The 7,161-nt window shown below is 34.6% G+C and overlaps 1 protein-coding gene across 1 annotated transcript in view; it reads left to right on the top strand.

The window, feature by feature from the left end:
• Positions 1-2,649: 2,649 nt before the first annotated feature.
• LOC107741881 (zinc finger protein 507-like) overlaps positions 2,650-7,161 on the top strand; it is a 16,101-nt gene continuing 11,589 nt past the window's right edge. Inside the window, exon 1 of the mRNA XM_016554677.1 lies at positions 2,650-2,763. The gene's annotated coding sequence lies outside the window, so the exon portion shown is untranslated. The remainder of the gene's footprint in view (positions 2,764-7,161) is intronic.

The raw sequence follows: 7,161 nt of genomic DNA, 5'->3' as shown, positions 1-7,161 counted from the left end.
AAAGGGGTCCTATTATGCTTTTTCACTTTTTCAACTTTAGTTAGTCTGTAGGCTAATGTTGCTGTTTGAGCATAAAAAAGATCTGCAAAGTTACAAAGCTCAAAGTCCACTTCAAAAGGAGAAATTTTATTTAACAGAATTCACTTTTCAAAAACTACAACGAACGACTCGTTTGGACTACAACGCATATTTTCCGGGATTTGTGATATCACAAATATCGACGAATGGGACGAGACCTGGTTGAGCTGCACTAGAGAAGGCAACGAGTGTTATCATCACTATGTTGGAGACACGCTAGCTTTCCCAAGGCAGATGAACTTAGAGTGGTTACAATCATCCGGGTTTAAATCGCGCTCAAATTGATTTTTTTGTTATTGACGCAATATTTACACTGAAGCTCGCAGGCGGCTATGGTAAGGGGCATGACCATAGACTGTATAAAAACATGGACGCTGTGTCCGTGACGTCACCCGTAGGTTTCTGAAGTGTGTTTATGAAGCTCAAAGTGGGCGGAGCCGGCCGTCGCCATCTTGGCAGCGCGTCACCACGCGTCACTCCCGGATAATCGAAAATGGGCAAAGAGGCGGGAGCTGGTTGTTGAAACCACGCCCACCTAGCACCTAACTTTAAGGCTTAATATAATTTAAACGGATGAGTTATAAAAAAATTCACCCCCCTCACAGTTGTCATGAAGGGCAAAATTAGCTATATAGACCAAAACCACTTTTTGTACCAAGCTGTAAACATATTTTTTTCTGCTGTAAAGTTGGGCATTTTAACATGGGGAGTCTATGGGACTGACTCCCTTTTGGAGCCAGCATCTAGCGGCCAATCGATGAATTGCAGTTTTAGTCACTTCCGTGTTGGTTTCAGGAGAGAGACCGGGAGGTTGGCGCTTGGGCATGACATTTCCCGACTAGGCGCCGAGTGGTGCCAATCACAACACACACTGGCCCAGCTAACCAATCACAGCACATTTCGTATTTCAGAAGGCGGGCCTTCATTTGATTCAGGAACTCTTCGAGTCATTCATGCCTGACTGGGGAGAGAGGTGTTGTAATAATGTAAATTATGTGAATAATAATGTGTTTTTCGAAAAATCTAGTATGAGAGCCTGTTCTAGTACACCCCCAAAACAAAATCAAGACTTTATAAAAGAGCATAATAGGACCCCTTTAATTAATGGTCCAAAAAGAAAGTCTCTATTACAAACAACAATAACAAAAAATTGAAATGTTTAAAAGTGCATATATGACATATAATCAAATAACATTTCAGTCAAAAATGCATATTTTACATTTTATATATTTAAGCCTTTATTTTTTTAATTGAAGAGATGTCATAATAATAGCAATACACTAAATATTCACATTGAATAATCTTCTCGGGTTATGATGGATAACATATGTTTGAAATGGATATCTAATTCATATACAAATTAAATAAAAACTACAACAATTATAATGTTAATTGAACTATAATAAAAACATGCTCCAATACATATGCATCTTACTTCAAGGGTCTTCACTTTATTATATTATATTAATAATACTACTACTACTACTACTACTACTACTAATAATAATAATAATAATTAACAAATAGATTTTTTACTAAATAAAATAAAATAACAGATCATTTTATCCCGTCTTGTACTGTTCGGGTATAATAAATTACAATCAATGCACAAAATTATTAAATTAGCATTTAAGTACAAACATACAAAGCATAAAGTAACACACACTGGCCCAGCTAACCAATCACAGCACATTTCGTATTTCAGAAGGCGGGCCTTCATTTGATTCAGGAACTCTTCGAGTCATTCATGCCTGACTGGGGAGAGAGGTGTTGTAATAATGTAAACTATGTGAAAAATAATGTGTTTTTCGAAAAATCTAGTATGAGAGCCTGTTCTAGTACACCCCCAAAACAAAATCAAGACTTTATAAAAGAGCATAATAGGACCCCTTTAATTAATGGTCCAAAAAGAAAGTCTCTATTACAAACAACAATAACAAAAAATTGAAATGTTTAAAAGTGCATATATGACATATAATCAAATAACATTTCAGTCAAAAATGCATATTTTACATTTTATATATTTAAGCCTTTATTTTTTTAATTGAAGAGATGTCATAATAATAGCAATACACTAAATATTCACATTGAATAATCTTCTCGGGTTATGATGGATAACATATGTTTGAAATGGATATCTAATTCATATACAAATTAAATAAAAACTACAACAATTATAATGTTAATTGAACTATAATAAAAACATGCTCCAATACATATGCATCTTACTTCAAGGGTCTTCACTTTATTATATTATATTAATAATACTACTACTACTACTACTACTACTACTAATAATAATAATAATAATTAACAAATAGATTTTTTACTAAATAAAATAAAATAACAGATCATTTTATCCCGTCTTGTACTGTTCGGGTATAATAAATTACAATCAATGCACAAAATTATTAAATTAGCATTTAAGTACAAACATACAAAGCATAAAGTAAAGAAATAAATAATTACAAAAAGTAGAGCGTAAGAACTTATTTCTCAAAAAGCGGTGGCAGGTGTTTCTGGCTGATATCGCTGTCCTCGGTCACATGACCTGCAGCAAGTCACGTGATCGGCGCTCCATTTTCGCCATTTTGATGCTAGAGAGAAGCACTTTTGCACCCCAGGAATAAAAAAACAGCGCATCACGAGCTCCCAGGCCAAAGATCAGACACAACTGCCGCATCAGTAAGTAGGGTTCGGATGGTTGTGACAGTCGCATGACTCTGGGCTGTTTATTAAACGGCACAGTTGTATTTTACAGCTCATGTTGAACTGTAAAGCGTGCATGTGTGTGCTGCTGTTGTCAGAAACGTCCTGCCCCTTTCTCACGTTTCGTCTCCACGGATATCACAGACACCATGTTCTCAAACACACACAACCTGCTAAACTTCAGCTCAACTATCTCACACCGATCATCCGAGATTGATTTGCACGTGTTGTGTATCTGTCATTAGGTCTGTGTCTCTAAACATCCGTCAACTCGTTATATCTTCATATTCTGTCGCGCACAGAGACATATAAGTGTTTATTTTTAACCCCTTCACCATTCGTGTTTTTTTTTTTCTTGTTGATTTTGACTTGGCTACTTGTTGCTTTTTAACAAACTTATAATGTAGTACATTTTGAATATTTTAGTGTTACAACATATAGGCCTATATGATCTTAAAGGGAAAGTTCAATCCAAATGATAAATCTGTCATTTTCTCGCCCTCGTGTTGAAAACCTGTATGAATTTCTTTATTCATTGGTTCACTCTCTCACACAATCACACATACAACTATATTGAAAAGAAAGAAGAAAAAAGTTAGTTGTGTGTGTGTGTGTGTTTTTTAAGGCCTGTGAAATTATTTATTTATTTTAGACCCAATTGATTTATATTGTACAGAAAAATAAAACAAAATGGGCAAACAACTACCCTAACTGTTTCATTTGGAAAATGAAAAAGCACACAGAGCTTTCCTTGGAATCAGTTACAGTAGTATAACTGCATGCATTTCCATGTGCTCATGCTCCACGTGTTTTTGTTTTGATTCAGTGTAGTACTCCATAACTTCCTTTTTAACTGTAGGTCAAAAATGCAGAAGTGCTGTGAGCAAATATTTTAAGAAAGTGAAAAATCAACTCATGAGTCAGACCTATTAGAAGTGATTCAGGAATTTTTAAATATCCCTGAGGGATGTTACAGTCATTCATTATTGAACAATAATACCTGACAGAGTGATCTGGGTTCCCAGGTGCAATTTATTTATTTATTTTTATTTATTTTTTTATGATTAGAGCTAAAATGTGCTAACTGATAACATGAATGCATATTTGTTATATTAAACAGAAGTATGAGCTGGTGGTAATACTTGGAACGTTATTGGTCATTAAATGTTTCTCTAAAAAAAAATACTATTAATTTAGAATGCACTAAACTCTGACAAAGTGCTGTGCTGATGAATATTAATCATGTTGCCTGCATGCGGTCAAACTGATTTGCTAAACTGGTCATAGGACATCATGCAGGGAAAATATATCTGTGTGAAATTTAACAATTTATTAGCCAATGGCTAACAATAGACATTATTTAGTTGCTTAACGCAAAACTTAGTTGCATATGATGTCGGGGGTAGTAACACATTACAAGTATCGTAAGTTATTTAATCAGATTACTTTTCCCAAGTAACTAGTAAATGCATTGCTTTTATGCATTACTAGTAATGCATTACTTTTTCATTTACAACAAAATATCTGAGTTACTGTTTCGAGTAAGTAACACAAGTTACTTCGTTTACCCATACATTGACTGACAGCTCTCCTGTCCCCATGTTGAGAGAATCCAGGAGTAAGCGCAGAGGCGTTGTGTGCGCTGTGTAAACATAATGTTACTGTAATTCTAGACCAGTGTACAAATTGTGTCAAAGCTCTTGGGTGCCCACCATCCCCCACCCTTCAAAAATACATAAATGTTATTTCTTATCGTTGATAAAACCTAATGAATGTTTGTCGGTTCCAAGATAAAAGCTTTGTCAATATCAGTTAATAAGGTGTACCAAACAATCATTAAGCAAAGAAAAATTAAATATCTTACCCATAGGCAGAGAGTGAACCAACTGCAGGGTAAGGCTAAAGTAGCATAATGTTAGTGTATCCTAATCTATTAACTACACGCATCATAATCTCGTCTGTTTAGACAACAATACCACATATGGTGTCATGAAATATTTTAATACGACTGAATTTGTATTTAAAGTGATCACAATTTAATAAAAACATTCTAAGTTACTAATTATAACACTTTAATTTTCAGTTATTCAAATAGCGAGACAATTATGGAGAAATCGAGCAAAGAACATTTACATTAAAGGTCACTGACTTCAGGCTAGCCAGAGTTTAAGGACTTAAATCTCCTGTTATAATCAATGAAGCCGTCCATACACTTTATGATAAATTAATCTCTTACTTACATGGTACGTACATCTGCACTTTGTTGCTTATGATTAGAGAATTCGCGAGTTTCAGTCAGAATTCATTGAGTGCGCGCACTGAACAAAACTCCGGTGTTTCAGCGATGATTCATCTGAACGCTTCTGATTGGCCACTGCATTCATAAACTCAACAGAATCGTGTGTGATTAGTTATAATGCGCAATGCTGTAAAACACATACAAAGAAATATGATGTAATGTGAGAAGGTCTAGGCTAATTTAATACAGCGGTTGACACTTTTATTTTAATTTCCATTTTCACTAGTTTCATGTTTCAAGTATTATAGTTTTATTGCAAAACCAGGGGGCCCAAAAAGTTCATTTTTTTTAGGCTTTATGGGGGTCCATTAATGCTTATGGGAGGTCTGGGGGCATTAATGCTTATGGGAGGTCTGGGACCATACTGTTCTACAACACTGTTCTAGACTAAATGTCAACATGCATTTACCAGTGTTAATTTTGACAGCAAATTTCGATTTAGTTTTAGTCATAGTCTTTTGACTAAAATGCCATTTAGTTTTAGTCATATTTTAGTCATCTGAATTGTTTTTAGTTTTAGTCTAGTTTTAGTCGACTAAATATCATAAGATTTTAGTCGACTAAATCTATAGTAAATTTAGTCACCTAAAATCTAATGGGTTTAGTTACAGTGCATTTATTAAGCATTTCTCTAAAATGTCCAAACTCCTTATATAGGTTTGATATTAAAGTTTTATCATGATAGACATGAAAAAATGGGCAAACAACTACCCTAACTGTTTCATTTGGAAAATGAAAAAGCACACAGAGCTTTCCTTGGAATCAGTTACAGTAGTATAACTGCATGCATTTCCATGTGCTCATGCTCCACGTGTTTTTGTTTTGATTCAGTGTAGTACTCTATAACTTCCTTTTTAACTGTAGGTCAAAAATGCAGAAGTGCTGTGAGCAAATGTTTTAACAAAGTGAAAAATCAACTCATGAGTCAGACCTATTAGAAGTGATTCAGGAATTTTTAAATATCCCTGAGGGATGTTACAGTCATTCATTATTGAACAATAATACCTGACAGAGTGATCTGGGTTCCCAGGTGCAATTTATTTATTTATTTTTATTTATTTTTTTATGATTAGAGCTAAAATGTGCTAACTGATAACATGAATGTATATTTGTCATATTAAACAGAAGTATGAGCTGGTGGTAATACTTGGAACGTTATTGGTCATTAAATGTTTCTCTAAAAAAAAATACTATTAATTTAGAATGCACTAAACTCTGACAAAGTGCTGTGCTGATGAATATTAATCATGTTGCCTGCATGCGGTCAAACTGATTTGCTAAACTGGTCATAGGACATCATGCAGTGAAAATATATCTGTGTGAAATTTAACAATTTATTAGCAAATAAAATCCGAGATTTTATTATTTTTTTTTCTCGATTGTGCGAATTATTCTGTGTTACTTCTGAAGCCATACGATAGCTCAATGTGAGCTATATATGAATATACAGCCTGACGCCGTGTTGCTTCAAGTGCATCATTCTGCACACCGGATGCGCACATTGTAAGCGCTTCGTGCTCGTATAAAAACAGTTTGTGGTGCACTGTATTTGGTTTGTCCTATCGTATCTATCATATGTTGTTGCCTTATTAAAAAATATGCTATACATTTAAAAGAAATTTTAATACTATATACTTATATATAAATACATTCATGAATGTTTTTAATGTGTAACATTTTACCATATTTAGTGCAACACTTTTATTTGAGTGAATGTACAGCGCTCTCTCCCACCTTCAGTACCACGACTGAGGTGCCCTTGAGCAAGGCACCGAACCCCCAAAATCTCCACACACAGAGATATATAAATTCAACATTTATTTAAATGAGGGAAATAAACTTCACTGGTATCGCATCGGTATCGGCCAATACCGAACCCTAGGTATCGGTATCGGAGGCGAAAAAGACTGATCGGAGCATCCCTACTTTGGAGTGTTACAAGCTGTTGGTGCATAAAGAAGATCTGTAAAGTTGCAAAAACTAAAGTCTCAAATCCAAAGAGATATTCTTTATAAAAGTTAAGAGTCAACCACGCCTACCTAAAACGGCTTGTTCTAACACGCCCCCACATGTCT

This window comes from Sinocyclocheilus rhinocerous, unplaced genomic scaffold, assembly GCF_001515625.1.
Source record: "Sinocyclocheilus rhinocerous isolate Xijiao unplaced genomic scaffold, SAMN03320098_v1.1 scaffold436, whole genome shotgun sequence".
NCBI lineage: Eukaryota > Metazoa > Chordata > Actinopteri > Cypriniformes > Cyprinidae > Sinocyclocheilus > Sinocyclocheilus rhinocerous.
The sequence above is the reverse complement of the archived record's forward strand: the minus strand, read 5'-3'. Positions and strand labels throughout refer to the sequence as shown.